General features: G+C 46.0%; 1 protein-coding gene across 1 annotated transcript in view; it reads left to right on the plus strand.

Annotated features, from left to right (window-relative positions):
* Positions 1–11,705: 11,705 nt before the first annotated feature.
* MYRIP (myosin VIIA and Rab interacting protein) overlaps positions 11,706–16,752 on the plus strand; it is a 217,635-nt gene continuing 212,588 nt past the window's right edge. The window contains exon 1 of the mRNA XM_068982132.1: positions 11,706–11,756. The gene's annotated coding sequence lies outside the window, so the exon portion shown is untranslated. The remainder of the gene's footprint in view (positions 11,757–16,752) is intronic.

Here is a 16,752-nt window from a genome sequence, read left to right on the forward strand (position 1 = left end):
CCAACCTAGGCCAAGTGAATGAATCCCACTGGCCATGAAAAAAGCCAAGTAGTTTTTTTCTGAAGGCACTGTATCGCCTGTTCTGCTTTGCCTGTTTCATTAATCTAAGTAGAGCAAGAAGTGTTAGCAATGGCACAGATGCCTCCGTGACTAGCCAACAAGAAATCTAGAGCTGTGCAACTATTCATCACTAACTTGTGCCAATGAGTTAAGATCAGTCTGTATTTCATTTAGGATGGAGATGGTGATGCTAATAACTTCTGCCAAAGTTAATAAGCTTCTTCGAGTACTTTCTACTTGAATGATTCACACCATTGGGAACACTGCTCTGATTGTTCACATAAACAATTAGTCAGTAATCTCCCCAGTTGGAATGCTTGAATCATCAAGGGTAGGCTCATTTGGGAACTTGCATCTGAGCTGGAATTTTCTAAGTTGGTGATATATCAAATTAGGGTCTTCCTGTATAGACAAGTCCTGAAGAGCTTGAGGTATTTATTAGTCTGGGGAAAACAAGATCAGACATCCTGGTTGCAAGGGAAGTGGTACCCAGTAGGGGGCACGTGGAAATCCAGGAGAAAAGCAGCTGTTGGCAACAGGAGATCAGTGACTGAGTTACAGGTTTAGATCTCTATGAATCTCTTCCAGGTGACAAATAGCTGGCTCATCATTCCATAAAGGTTGCTGAATGCAAATGTAGAACCAACTGTAATAACTGGTTCTTTTTCTTCAAGAGAGAACACTACCAAATTCACATGTTGATTTATTTAAGTTCATTTCATTATGTAGATGCAAAGGCCATTGGCCATGATTCCCTATGATCTGGCTCGAAGAGACTGGAATTGTCCAGAGGTTTTTATCATGATGATCATGGTGATGGATGAAATATACAGCAGCCAGTAAGATTCAGGTTAGTGGTGACTATTCGGGTGTTAGAAAGTGTGCTTTGATCTACAAATTGTAACAAAGAGGAGAGAAAAGGGGTCAGGAGGGATGGACAACAACCAGGTAGAAAATGAGAAGACTAAACAAGTAGATGAATAACAAGATAGGAATTAGTCTGGAGTCTTAGCACCATACCCTGGGCAGAAGCTGTTTACTATCCTAAGTCATCCGCATATTCCAAAGGTCCTACGTCAACTGTTTACTTCCAAAGGTTGGCTGTGAGTAGAGGATTTCTGAGAATCCTAAAGCTAAGGTCCCTTATTAGAACAGGCTGCCAGCTTGTCAGCTATCTGGAATTCTAAATTAAGGCTGACTCCTTGGAGTTTCACTGCTGTATTTGTTGTTACAGTACCTGATGAGGTCCTTTCCAGTGAAGCTCAAGAGTAGGTTTTCTCTGATGTCTCTCCTAATACATGAAATCTCCTGGTTTCAGATCATGAGGAGGCTGAGGCTGTGTAGGAAGATGTTGCAGGAAGGTAGGTTTAACGTGTTGATGATAAGATTGAGTGCATGAGTCCCTTGCAACATTTTTCCACCTCTGCACTCAGCAGGGTCAGAAATTTTGAAAGGCATGGGTCTTCCAGTTACCAGATCGTAGGGGGATAACTGGTGTGTCCCCGAGGGAGTAGACTGTATGGCCATAATCTCTTACAGTTTCATATTTTCTCTGTGTGCATGACTAAATTATCATCTACTTGAATTTTATTGAGAATGCTTTGGGTCTGGCTCTTTTGAAATGGCGACCCACTCCAGTATTCTTGCCTGGAAAATCCCATGGATGGAGGAGCCTGGTAGGCTACAGTCCATGGGGTCAAAAAGAGTCAGACACAACTGAGTGACTTCACTTTCTTTTGATTCTTGAGTTTATTATCAACAGAGGGACTCTGCAAATCCCTTTCTGCGTTAGTTCAATCAGGTTTTGCCATCCAGGATCGAGCATATGAGATTTAAACCAACATGCGTACAAGTTAGCATAGTTCAAGTAACCCTAAGACATATGTATCCAAAGGAAGTCTAAATTCTACAAATGGCAGCTGGCCTTGTCTGGGTTAGGGAAATTCTGAATTATAACTGTTGATTCAGCTCAGGTCTAAGGCATACCTCACTCATGGGAGGGATGAAGTTTTAGAAGCAATAGGTATATGGGGTTTTAGGAGAGTTGGTAGGAAAAGGGAGGGGGTCTGGACAAGGGAACGAAGAGGGAGGAGTTGACAGACGTGTGGAGATCAGAAGGATAACGGGGAGGCGGGAGAGCTGGACACAGGAAGCAACTGGAGGACAGAGTGGGAGATTTTATTCAGGAAACAAATCTAGTTTGCTGTTGATTAAGTCTGTCAAATTGCTTTTAGCTTTGGTCAAAGCATCTTTCAGTGAGGCAACTTTTGGATCAGAATTTCATTTGGAGGCCTCTGCCTGAAAAAATACTGTCCATTAAAACTGAGAAATCCTAGTCCTTTATTTTCTAAGATGTCTCTCAAATGAACAATTTTGTTCAAGCCAAGTGTTCCCAGGGTGGCTACTGAAAATTCAAATCATCATGAAGTCACGCTACTTAGAACAATAGGAACAAAAATTAGGACTGTAACAAGAGTTCAGCAGAAAGGAGGAGCGTCTTCTGGAGGAGGGGAGAGGACTGCGACTTAAATGATCCTTTGAGAGCAGCAACAGTGAGTCCAAGCAATGCGTGCGCACCTGTTAGACCCCCCACCCCAACCCCCGCCTGACGGTTGGCTGCCTTTCACCACAGGTGGAAAACCAGAGAGAACATTCTCTTGGGATAAATGCCAAGCTCACAGAACAAGCAAGTGCTGAAGAAGAAGAACCACAACTAGTTTTGTTTGTAACTTGGCAAAATTTGTTTAACTGGACTCTGGTTTGCTGAGAACCACAGATTTAAATTTACAGGCCCTATGTGTGTGTTCTACACTGTGATTCTTCTTCATACTCTTGGGACACTTTAGGATGACACAATGCAAAACAGAACCACCAAAGAGAGCAACATGGGTTGGAAAAGAATGACCTGATTCCACCAAGGAAGCCAAACAAATGGGGACCACTAACAAAACCTAGGCACCAATGAACTCAACAGAGACAGCAGGATTCAGACACAGGGCTGTCTTGCAATTGGTGAGAACATGACAAGCCACAAGCAACCCCTGTGGGTACTGAGCCTGGCTGAAGGTTGGGGTCTGTACTGATGAGCAATGCAGAATGTCTGGGTGGGAGCTTTAGGAAAACTGTGGAAATAAACGAAGACCACCAAATGAGAACAAACAGACGTTTTTTATTTAGAGCTTGTGGTTGGGAGAAATTTAAAGACAAGTGGGGGACTAGGAAAGCTTTATAATGAGAAAAAGGGAAGTCTTCAGTCTGATTAGTGGCTGTTGGCATGGGGAAGCTGAAAGTGGGTTAACTAGGAGCAGGGCAGCCTGTATGATTCGTTTGGGTGCATATCTGGGTTTCTCTCTGGAGAAGGAAATGGCAACCCACTCCAGTACTCTTGCCTGGATAATCCCATGGACGGAGGAGCATTGTAGGCTACAGTGCATGGGGTCACACAGAGTCGGACACAACTGAGCAACTTCACTTTAATTGGAAAGGTCAGTTTTCATTCCAATCCCAAGAAAGGCAATGCCAAAGAATGTTCAAACTACTGCACAATTACATTCATCTTATATGCTAGCAAAGTAATGCTCAAAATTCTCCAAAGTAGTCTTTAACAGCACGTGAAATGAGAAATTCCAGATGTTCAAGCTGGATTTAGAAAAGGTAAAGGACCCAGAGATAAAATTGCCAACATCCTTCAGATCATAGAAAAAGCAAGAGAATTCTGGAAAAAACATCTGCTTCTGCTTCATTGACTATGCTAAAGCCTTTGTGTGGATCACAACAAACTGGAAAATTCTTCAAGAGGTGGGAATATCAGACCACCTTTCCTCCCTCCTGAGAAATAGGTATCCAGGTCAAGAAGCAACAGTTAGAGGTGGACATGGGACAACAGACTGGTTCCAAATTGGGAAAGGAGTACATCAAGGCTGTATATTGTCACCCTGCTTATTTACCTTAGATGCAGAGTACATCATATGAATTGCTGGGCTGAATGAAGCACAAACTGGAGTCAAAATTGCTGGGAAAAACATCAATAATCTCAGATATGCAGATAACACCACCCTTAGGGCAGAGAGCAAGGAGGAATTAAAGAATCTCTTGATGAAACTGAAAGAGGAGAGTGAAAAAGCTGGCTTAAAAGTCAACATTCAAAAAGCTAAGATCATGGCATCCGGTCCCATCACTATGTGGTAAATAGATGGGGGAACAATGGAAACAGTGAGAAACTTTATTTTTTGGGCTCCAAAATCACTGCAGATGGTGACTGCAGCCATGAAATTAAAGGACGCCTGCTCCTTGGAAAAAAGTTATGACAAACATATACAGCATATTAAAAAGCAGAGACATCACTTTGCCGACAAAGGTCCATCTAGTCAAAGCTGTGGTTTTTCCAGTAGTCATGTGTGGATGTGAGAGTTGGACTATAAGCAAAGCTGAGCACCAAAGAATTGATGCTTTTGAACTGTGGTGTTGAAGAAAACTCTTGAGAGTCCCTTGGGCTGCAAGGAGATCCAACCAGTCCATCCTAAAGGAAATCAATCCCAAATATTCATTGTAAGGACTGATGCTGAAGCTGAAGTTCCAATACTTTGGCCACCTGATGTGAAGAACTGACTCAGTGGAAAAGACCCTGATGCTGGGAAAGATTGAAGGCAGGAGGAGAAGGGGATGACAGAGGATGAAATGATTGGATGGCATCACCAACTTGATGGACATGAGTCTGAGCTCCTTCCGGGAGTTGGTGATGGACAAGGAGGCCTGGTGTGCTGCAGTCTGTGGGGTCACAAAGAGTTGGACACGACTGAGTGACTGAACTGAACTAATTGGAAACAGGGGCTAAAAAATAAGAAAGCTGGTAGCCATGGATCAAGTTCTCTGACGACTGACTGCTACAAAAGTCGTGGTCTGTCTTCCTGTGCTGGTTGCTGGAGAAGTCAGGGGTCAGAGTCGTGCTATCATATACGGTCTGGCTGTTGTCCATTTGTATTCAGTGTCTCAGGGGTTCAGCTCTACTAGCTCCTGGATGCAGCAGGGTCCATCTCAAATGCCATTTTCTCACCACCCTCCCACATTTCTGAAAGGACCAAGAAAAGATTCAGCCTGAGATCCTTGGGAGAGTCAAACAGTGTTTTTCCAGGGTATTCACATACATTCCTTCCAAATTACTCTCTTCCCCTTCTGCAAGAGAGAGTGCTGCCTTTTTTCCTCTCTTCCTACAGAGTAGGAGCTCCCCTACATTAAGTCCTCTTTTTCCTCGCCCTTAGAAATGTTTCTGTTCCGGGGAGGATCCACGTTTCTGTCTCCTGGAGCCAGAAGCCTCTGGGCTCTTTCTTAAAGGTGGTGGTGATGCTGGTGGAAGGGGGGAGTGCCGAGACCAGAAACACCTTCCAGCACAGCAATCAGCCTACAGATTCTTCACTTCTGGAAGGAACTTTAAAATACATGAAAATTCAGGTCACCTGATTAACATACATCGGTATGAATATTCAGCATGCGTAGAAGTCCCTGAACAGTTTTGAATTGTGAATGTAGTGTAAATTTTCCCTGGCATCTTTGTTCATTCAGTACATATTTATCCAGCACTTTCCTTGTGTTCGGCTCTGTCCAGGGCACTTGGAGATATTTGAGAACAAAGCAAAGAGCTCTGTCCTCCTATAGCTTACATTCCAGAAGGGGAAGGCAAACAATAAACAGGAAACAGAAAAAGTGAGTTGACAGTGTGTTAAAGGGTGACAAGTCCTATGGAATAAAGAAAATGCAGAGCAGGGTAGGGAGGATCAGGCAGAGGGAAAGAGGGCGGCTTCATCTATGTCCTTTTCTTTGGTGATGCCTGCCTTTGCCATGTCAATAGCAACCTTATTGCTAAGTCTCAGTGAATAAGATCAAGACAATTAAACCAACCCTCAGGGTTTGAGCATTGTTATGAAGGAGATGCATGCTCACACAGAGAGGGCCCAGGCTAAGTTTGTGGGTATTACTGCTAATTTTATTAATCCTTAGCTTAGCTGCAGGCTGAGTCAGCTGCCAAGGATCTGAACTGATTTGGGATTCAGAGAAACAGTGTATCTGATTTGGCTATAGAAGTTATAACCAACTCTGGGCTTCCTCTTAGGGATCCAATTTATAGTAAGAAAAATCCTAACAGGAGAGAATCACAAATCAAGACTTTGTAAGTCAGTAATCATCATATATGCCTGTAAAATAATACTGTTATTATCAGTACCTATCAGCAGCATCAGGATCCCTTATTAGATGCCCTAGTCAGTGAATGACAAATTTTCTATTATTACATCTACATTGTCCTTCCAAGATGGAATCAACTTGACTACAGAAAGCAGCAAAGCTTTTTAAAAGCTGTTGTTAAGTAGCAAACAAATAGCTGTATAATAAAACATTAACTGTTCCAAAAAAAAATGGAAATAGTTCTAAAAAAAGAAAAATACTGTACTAGAAACAAATTCTTTTCTCTGCATTTCTATTTCTATTTAGTCCAGTATGGAGATGTTTCACAACTCAAGATATACATTTGGCCATATGTTTTTTTATTTTTCTAATTCATCACTGAAAAGCAGAAAATTCAGTATTTCCAGTTTGAAGTTTTTCACCTGCCTTGAGTTGTTGAAAGATGTGAGTGTATCCTTAGCCCAGCCAGGTCCATCTTGTTCCCTCATTCAACAAACAAACTAGATGTGCGGCACGGTACTCTCCTCTCTTGGTATCTCAGGGTGGGCCTGTTGAGGGCTGGTCCCGTGTGGCTTGGTTTGTGTAAACTTCTGTGTAAATATAAGTTTTCACTTCTCTAGGATAAATGCCCAAGGTGAAGGTACTGGGTTCTATGATAGGTCTGATTTTAGGTTAGTTTTTTCTTTGATAGGCAAGATGTAGATTTATTAATATAGGATGATTGTGAGAGATGCAAGCCAGCAGGCAACGGGGGCTCTGCCCCAAAATTAAGTTGGCTATGTGTGTGCAGGGGTGGTTAGTCAGGTCTGACTCTCTGTGACTCCATGGACTGATGCCCACCTGGCTCCTCTGTCCACGGGATTTCCCAGGCAAGAATACTAGAGTGGGTTGCCATTTCCTCCTCCACTGATTTTAGTTTTAAAACAAATAGCCAAACTCTTTTCCAGAGTGGTTGCACCATTTTACATTCCAACCAGCAGTGCCTAAGTGATACGATTTCTCTGTCTTTTCCCCCAGCATTAGGTGTCACTGTTTTTTAATCTTACCCATTCTGATAGGTGGGGCTTCCCTCATCGCTCAGTTGGTAAAGAATCCACCTGCAATGTGGGAGACTCTGATTTGATTCCTGGGTTGGGAAGATCTGCTGGAGAACGGATAGGCTACCCACTCCAGTTTTCTTGGGCTTCCCTTACGGCTCAGCTGGTAAAGAATCCGCCTGCAATGTGGGAGACCTGGGTTTGATCCCTGGGTTGGGAAGATCTGCTAGAGACGGGAAAGGCTGCCCACTCCGGTATTCTGGCCTGGTGAATTCCATGGACTATGCAAAGAGTCAGACACGACTGAGTAACTTTCACTTTCACTATTCTGATAGGCATGTAGTGATATCTTATACAGCTCTACTTTACAGTTTCCTAATTGCTAATGATGTTGAGCATCTCTTCATGTGCTTATTTGCCAACTACATATACTAATATCTTGATGTCTTTTGCCCATTTTAAAATTGGATTATTTGCAGGTTTATATTGCCAAATGTTGAGAGCTCTTTACATACTCCAGATACAAGTCCTTTGTCAAATGTTATGTGTCAAATGTTCCAGGTACCACAGGAAACAAAGATGTGACATGGTCCCAATCTCAATGCATTTCCAGTCTAGTTGGGAAGACTGGAGATATATCCAGATAACTAATATTACCTAACAAGGGCTAAGTGGCACTGAAGAGGGAGAGATACATTTTTTGGAAAATCAGATAGCATGCTTTGGCTGATAGGGTAGTAGTAGGTGAAGGGCTCTCCATTTCTATGCCAGAGAATGCCACAAAACAGCATAGAAATTTCCCTTACAAGCTAATTTTTACCCAGCTTAATAATTACAATTTTTAGATAACTAACATGTATTAAATCTCATCATGTGCAATTTCATATACACTGTGTCAATTAATAACAATCATATCAATTAATAACAATTAAGGGCACTGGAGAGGATTACACTCTATCTGGGATTCAACAGTTAAGTAACTTGCCGAAGCTCACAGACAGCAAATGGTAAGGTCAGACTGGCACCCTGGTCTTGGGATTCTTTTAATTCTACCCAGAATCTTCCTGAGATATGTCCTTTCCTGCCAGTATAAACTCATCAATCTTATGGCTAAGGTCTGATACACATTTTAAAAGAAGATGCAACACATTTCCTTTGCACAAAAGTCAGTGAGATCTTCTTGATAAAGGAAGGATCCATTAAAACTCTTACAGTGGTCAAGATTATGCAGAAAATGGAAAAGCAAGCATGGCTGCTGAGCCGTGAGGAGCAAAAGAAGAGATAGACATTGGTGGAAAGTTTGCTGGTAAAAGTTTTGCTGGATGACAGCTCAGGATGGACTCATCAAGGGGGTAGTATTTCAGGTCATCTTGTTATCAGTTCACTGTTAGCCAAATCATCTTCAAATGCCAAACCTTTCCTGGGGAGTGCTTTTAAAAGATCAACAAGAGCTCTGCTCTGGTGAAGAACTAAAGCCATGCCTGTTTCTGACCTGAAAGTGAAGCGTTAGTCGCTCAGTCCTGTCTGACTCTTCGCCTCTCCATGGACTGTAGTCCACCAGGCTCCTCTGTCGATGGAACTCTCCAGGCAAGAATACTGGAGTGGGTTGCTCTTCCCTTTTCCAGGGGATATTCCTGACCCAGGGATCGAACCTGGGTCTCCTGGAATTGTGAGCAGATTGCTTCCCTTGTGGCTCAGCTGGTAAAGAATTCGCCTGCAATGTGGGAGACCTGGGTTTGATCCCTCGGTTGGAAAGATCTCCTGGAGAAGGGAAAGGCTACCCACTCCAGTATCCTAGCCTGGAGAATTCCATGGACTGTATAGTCCACGGAGTCACGAAGAGTCGGACACGACTGAGCAACTTTCACTATTTACCGTCTGAGCCGCCAGGGAAGCCCCAAAGGGCAACAGATAGGGAACTGGGGCTCTTTCTCACTCATAATGTCTCTCGATATCCATCCGTACTTTCTTCCTGTTTTATTTGTGACCTTACCCAAATCACTGAACTATTTCATACTTATTTGTCTTTCTTTTAAAATGTTTATAACTTAGGGAAGACGTTAGGACCTTGATTCTGAAACAGTCTGTAAAGAGGTGGATTTACATATTAGGTCAGTTTTGCAAACACTTGTATGACGTCAAATAACCTTTGAAGCCAGCCCCCACTCTGTCATGACACAGCCACTGGCAGGCCATATGTGGAGAGTAATGCTTTCACATTCTACATGCTAACCTTTACCCTGCTGGCCTGGGATCCAGCTGCAGAAGCAGAGGTCTTCACAACGTCTGCACATAAATGAACATGAGTATTAACATATGGCTGACCAGTGACCAGTCATGAACCACCTGCAAACATACGGGCAAATTTACTCCCAACACAATGTCCATCTCATTGTCTCTGCCAACAGTCAGAATCCCCCAGGCAAACAAGCAGAATATCCAAGTCCCAGACTATTCAAGGGGTAAAGCATGACTGAAACAGGGCAATGAGTCTTCGTGGGTGGTTTAATGTGCATTCTGGGAAAGAAAAGACTGCCTCCTTCTTGAATTCTGATCACTGAGAAGAAAAGACTGAAGCTGTCCAGGGCCACCATGGAGTAAGTCAGCTTAAAAATGAAGCCCACAGTGGAAAGCAGAGAGAAAAGGAGGAGGGTGAGAGGAATTAAGAGTAGGGGCTGAGATTCCAGTTCTACTTCTGATATCACTTGAGAGCTCCTGAATTCATCTTCACCTGTAGTTAGATCTACCATTTTGTATAACAAAAGGCAAAAATAAGAACATTAGAAAAATTCATTTGGTTGTAGATTTTCTCTAGGAGGGTACTCACGGAGGAGACAACAATGGCTGCCACCAGGAAGAGAAATTGAGAGGCTGGGGGATAAGGGTGACAGAGAGATCACCCTTGTTAACTTTGTATTCATTTGCACCATTAAATTTTCGTACCACTGCCAATGCTAATTAAGAACAGATAGGTAAAATTAAAATTGAATGTAAATAAAACAGAAACAAAACACAAACTTTCTTTCACTTTACTAGTTTGTGGGTAAATAAAATCGGTTTGAGAGAGGAAACCAGATCTTTAGAGAAAACAACTCCTTTACCTTCCAAGTTCCCTTCTTACAGGTGTTTGGGGGGGGGGGGCTGCTGCACACAGGTCAGCAAATGAGCCGTCCGTTTCTACTGCGCAAATTTACACAGGGAGAACAGGCTCAATCCATGGTCCTGAGAAAAGATTCCCAAGGTTTTAGGAATCACCCATGTAGCTTTATTCTACTCTGTCAGAATAAAGGTCTTTCGCTGCGACTTCGGTCCTGCAGCGAAAATTCATAATGTAACAGCCGAGTTGTTGGCGCTGAGGCAGTCCGTCTTAGAAAGATTCCGGGTCCTGTGTCCTAATGGATGCAAAAGCAACGAAGTCCTGGCCTGGAGGGGAACCTTTCAACTCCCAGTCTTTCTTCCAGCATCTGGAACTCCAGGCAAGAGCCCAAATGCAGTCGCACTGGCATCAATCGGGCTTTGGGGCATCTGGGAACGCAAAAGCCTTGGCTCAGAGTGCCAAGCGTCAGACCAGTCAATGTGTGTTGAACGAAGGAGCGTCGCTAGCGCAGTAAATTCAGGAAAAAACGAAAGGAACCCAGACCAGGGGATGGGTCACCACGGTGACTTTCAATACCGGGCACTGTGAAGTGAGGAAGAGCTGTCTTTGGGGACCCGCCGGCTTCGGTGAGGCTGGGAAGGGAGGGCGCCCACACTCTGGAAGCCACGCCGGGCCGGGATTCGGGTGACCAGTCACTCGGAGGTCAGGGAGGGTCTGGTCGACCGGGCTGTAGGGGCAGGAAAACTCTTATTTCACGGTTGGGAATGACCTGGGGTCTGTCTGGGAACTCTGTGGCCGAGGCCCCAACACCGCACTGAGCTGGTGAGCGAGGGGCACGCGGCTCCGACCCCAGCGCAACCCGAGCCCCGCCTCCTGCTGCGCCCCGCCCCGCCCCTCCGGCGCGTGCCGCCTGCGTGCAGGGAGGAGGGCCTGAGCAGCCCGCTGGGCAGGCACCCCGGCCCCGGCGCAGGCGCGAGCACGCGCCCCCCTCCCGCCTGGTGCCCCGCACGCGCCCCCGCTCCCGGCGCCTCTGATTGGCTATCGGCCCGGCCAGCAGGTGTCGGCTGGGGCTGCGGCCCCGCTGGCCCTCGCTGCCTGCGGCGCGGGCGCCTCCCTCGCACCCGCTACCGCCGCTGCGCTCACGCCTCCCGCCCCTGCTCTGGGCTCCTGCTGCGGCTGCGGTTCTGGCGGCCGAGCCCCCGCGGCGGTGCTGCAGCTCAGATCTGCCACGCCGACAGACCCGCGCCCCTGCCTTGCTGCTCGCAGCTTCCTAATCCACGCGGTGCGCTGCGGCAGGTGCCCCAGGCATCCCAAAGCGCCGTGGCCTGAGCCCGGAGGCCATCGATGACCCCGGTCACGTACCTACTCTAGCCCGGCCACCCCGTGTGAGTACCGTCCCCTCCTCTCTGGCAGCTTTGCACCATTCTGCTCCTTATGTTGCCGCAACTTCGGGGGTGGGTATATGGAGGTGTTTCTCATGTCCCCGTAGTACACCCCGTGGGTGTCCTGAGCCAGGGCCCCCGGGCACGGCCAGTCAACCTCTGCGGAGGGGTATGGGGGGGCCATCAAACTTGCTAGGGGGTCGTCACAGAATCGGGACCACCTTTTTCCTGCTGCCGGGTCGGAGCTCAGCTCTGCATTTCCTTCGAGGTTTGCGATTCCACTGGCCACGTAGCTCTTGGGCTGCGGTTCACCGCTCACCCACTACGCTCCTTAAACCATCAGGTAAGCGCCGGGAGCAGCCCAGCGTGGCCGACTTGATTCTTCCCACTCTTAATTTCTGTAAAATGGGACTAATCGGGGACTTGCTCAAGGTCATGGCCAGTGCACAGTCTAAGAACCGGAGTCGCTAGGAGTCTGGCAGGGTTCTCGGACTGCTTGGGGAGGGTTGGCTGTTGCAGGTCTGGGGGTGCTCACTTCAGCTTCACTCCCCACCACCTTCTCCTTCCTGCTCCCTCCCCTCCAACTCCGCTGCTTTTGGAGAAGTCAGGAGCCAATTCTAAGGTATCCTTCAGAGGTTAGGAGGTAGCCGAGGAGGGCCTATGGGGAGTGCAGAGCAGTCCCGTGTTGGAAACCCAGGGACCTGCAGCATTAGCAGCATCCCCTCTGTTCCCCGTAACTTAATTTACTTACGACCCCCGACCCCGCAGTAGCGGAATTTGCTGGGTGCCTGAAAATTCCCCTGCTAGGGTCAGCCCTGTTCCATTTCCTTCTCCCAAATAAACCCTATCCCCAGGGTAAGTATCTAAGAGACTCGAACTGCACACACCAGTCTGGGTCCCGGGACTTCCTAACAGAAGCTGCTGGCTCTGTGCTGGGCTCCCATCTGCTCTTAGAAAATGCTTTACGTCTGGATTATTTCTGCTCGGTTCACTCCCTACCCCTTGATCTGGATGTTTCCCACTTTCCCAGGGGAAGGCGGAGCCTAGTCTCAGAATGTATGTAAATATCGCTACGCAGCTCTGGTGGGGCTGTGTGGGCGGTTCTCAGAGCTTTGGGTCCGGGAGAGGGTCACCCCTTCTCTGTTGACATTATCACCCTGTCCCTCCAACTCAGTCTCCCTTGCCCCATCTCAGAGATAAGATGACCACGTAGGTAGCTTTGTGATATCTGACAAACATCTTGGAGCCTCAACTTTTAAAATCTATACAATGGAATAACTCTGCCCCCCACTTCCCAAAGCCGCTGGGGTTCAGGGTACCTGATAGATGTGAAAGTAAAAGACAGTCCAAGAGGGTCTGAGCTGTAGATGGAAATGGGGGCGATTTAAATACATTTCCCAGCGACTTTGGGACTGTATTCATAGGTCTAAAAATCCTTGTTTCCTGACAAATTCAGTTTAAGACTTTGAAAATACTACTTTCCATCTTCCTGTCGCTAATTCCTTGTCTGGCCATGGACAGCCCCCTCTTGCCTCATTAGCCAACCTCCATCCTCCCCTCCCTCCCCAACCCCATCCACCACATCTGTGGTTTGTCTCTATGGGCTGAAAGCTGGCTGCCCTCGGTGGGTCTGGGGGATGTGTCTGGAGTTGGGAGTTGAGTCTGGGGTGGGGCGAAGCATGTGTGTGAGGGCGGGGGGCTGTTTCTGTGGAGATGGTGTGTATCTCTGTGGCAGGAGTCTCTTCGTGGTCTAGGTGTTGTGTGTGGAGGCAGAGGGGGAATGGTCTGCTCCGGGATCTGCAAAAGTCAACTGTTAACCACCCTCAGCAATTTAAGCTAACAGTGGTATCGATTGCGTCCTGTCTCCTTCCTCCCTGTCCAGAGGGACAGAAGGAGAGCTCGTCTGAGGCCATGGCCCTTACAGCAATTCATACACAGACTGAAGCGCCTCATGGAGAACTAGGCATGCCCCTCATTTTGCCTTCCTGGTTATTATTGTGTTTGTCTCAAAGGCAAGGTAGGGAGAGTTGACTGAATGGTCAGACCTTTCTGGGATACTATCATCTCAGAAAACTGCACAGATCTGAAGATTTTCACAAACTGAATACACCTGTGTAACAAGTGCCCAGATTAAGACCTAGAATATTCCCAGCTTCCAGATTATCCCCTGCAGAAACTCAGTCCCCTTCCCCTGAAGATAAACCACCATCCTGCTTAGGTTTGTCGGATCAGTTTTGTTTTTTATTCCTATTATTATTTATCATTTTAGTTTCAAAGCCATCATTTTAGTTTCAAAACCGCTCAATGGTTTTCACCTCCTTTTTTTTTTAAAATATATGCAAACCAAAGGTAATTATACCTAAGCTAGTCCAAAAAACTCGAAGGAAGAATTTGGTCTTAAGATCTGGGTGGAATCTGATCTGGTTGTCCCCGGACAATCTGATTATCAGTTCTTGGGTGATGTAACAATCCCAACCCCACATATAACAGTGCTGACACTGAGGACGGTTTATTCACAGAGCGTATTTGACTAATGCAAATCCAAAATAGTGATAATAAAATATGAATGAAGAAAAGATATGAGTGAATTCATTTGACATATGAAAATAGAAGTATTTTGAATTCCTCAAAGTTAAAATTTGGTGAATGAATCAGGAGCTGTTCGTGCTGTTGCCGCATGGTGGCGCCACATTGGCGGGGTAACTGACGTACCCACCATCCTTTCCGAAATCCTCGGGAAGGAGTCCCAGGAATAAAATTCCTCAGGATCTCCAAAAGTGACTTACAAACACTGTGGTTTTTCCTCTGTCTGGCAGACAGGCCTCCTCTCTGGTGCCTGTTACTAAGTCTTTGAGTAGACTCCTTCCCAGCTTTTGAGAAGGGTGACTTGTGGGTTAGAGGCAGCTATGTGTTGGAAGTGAGTGGACCTGAGACACTGTTGCCTTCTCTTTAATACTATGAAGCTGCAGTATGTCCTTGGAATTCTAAAGGGGTCAACCAGAAAGCTAACTTAGGTGCGTTGTGATCCTGCTGGTCTCATTTCACCCCAGAATTCTTCCAAGGGTGTGAGATAAGGAGTTCTTTATCTTGAGTCAGATAGCTCTCTTGACAGAGCACTGCCTATGGTGAGCTCGGAAGAATCAATAGGCCTGAATGTAACCAAACTGCTGCTAGAAAAAGTGCCCTGTGTTCCACAGGGAGGGGCCAAGTCACAGGGGAACCCCCTGGGGCTGGGCGCGTTGGGTCCAGCTGCAGAGAGGGCTAGGGGGACCCGTTTAGCACCCTCCTCCCATCCACGGCCTTTTCACCATCAGTGTGACTGAGACTCTACTCAGAAGACCTTGTTCATGGGATGCCTGCTGTGCCTTTGATTGCTGAGATGTTGAGTGTTTGCGTATGCTGGACACTGTGTATGTATTCACTTTCTGTCCCAAACAGGAGGAGAGTGATGTTCCCATTTTATCGCGAAGACTCTTCAGCCTTCACACTGTGTGAGCCAGAGTGAGGACTGAGAGCCAGTCTCTCAGACAGCTTCCCTCGCTGAGTTGTACCCTCTGCAGGGTGAGAGGAGTCTTGCATAATTCTCCTGCCCTCTCTGGCCCCTGGTATAGCAGGTTGTAACTTCTTGTTAGAGCTTCTTGTAGTAGCTTCTTGAATCCAAGTATGGGATTGCCATAAATAGAAACTTCTCTGCTGAGTGAGGGGGAAATCCACACAGTGAAGGAAGGGGATTTGAAGCTGAGTCCATACAGCCTGTAACACTGAGGCTAAGTGTGTATCTGTCCGAATGTGTAGTCTTATTTTGTGTTTAAAATTTTATGTACACGGAAATAAGACTCACAGATGTAAAAACCCAAACTTACAGTTACCAAAAGGGAAACTGTGAGGGAAGATAAATTAGGAATTTAGGATTAACAGATACATACTACTATATATAAAATAGATAAACAGCAAGGACCTACTACTGTATAGCCCAGGGAACTATATTCAATACCTGTCATAACCTATAATGGAAAAGAATCTGGAAAGGAGTATATATATATATATGTCTGTGTGTATGAATATATATAAATATATATATTTGACTTCCCTGGTGGCTCAGATGGTAAAGCGTCTGTCTACAATGTGGGAGACCTGGGTTCGAGCCTTAGGTTGGGAAGATCCCCTAGAGAAGGAAATGGCAATCCATTCCAGTATTATTGCCTGGAAAATCCCATGGACAGAGGAGCCTGGTAGGTTACAGTCTATGGGGTCACAAAGAGTCGGACACTACTGAGCGACTTCACTTCACTTCACTTTCATATTTGTGTGTGTGTATATGTCTGTATAACTGAATCACTCTGCTATACACCTGAAATGAATACAACAGTGTAAATCTATTATACTTCATTTATAAAAAAAAGATGCTCTCAGAAGAACTCCATGTTTACCTGGAGGATTGAAGGTGGAAGGGAGAAATGCATAGAGGACTATTTGTGTCCATCCTTTAATAAAATGATGTATTAAAAATTAAAACAATTAACAGGGACTCTCTTGGTGGTCCAGTGGTTAAGACCCCGTGCTCCCAACGCAGCAGTCCTGGATTCGATCCCTGGTCAGGGAACTAGATCCTACATGCCACAGCTAAAGACCCTGCATGCCACAATTAAAGATCCCGTGTGCCAGAGCTAAGACCTGGTGCAGCCAAACAAATAAATAAAAATAAATATAAAAAACCACAGACATACATTATAAAAAATTATAGGTTTCCTTGGTGGCTCAGTGGTAAAGAATCTGCCTGCCAACACAGGAGACACAGGTTCAATCGCTGATCCCAGAAGCTCCCACATGCCACAGAGCAACTAAGCCCGTGCCCCACACCTACTGAGCCTGTGCTCTAGAGCCGTGTGCCACGACTACTGAAGCCCGTGCCCCCTAGAGCCCCCGCCCCATACCAAGAGAAGCCACCTCAACAAGAAGCCTGTGCGCCACACCTAGCGATTAGCCCCTGCTTACCACA

This window comes from Capricornis sumatraensis, chromosome 10 (genome assembly GCF_032405125.1).
Source record: "Capricornis sumatraensis isolate serow.1 chromosome 10, serow.2, whole genome shotgun sequence".
Lineage (NCBI taxonomy): Eukaryota > Metazoa > Chordata > Mammalia > Artiodactyla > Bovidae > Capricornis > Capricornis sumatraensis.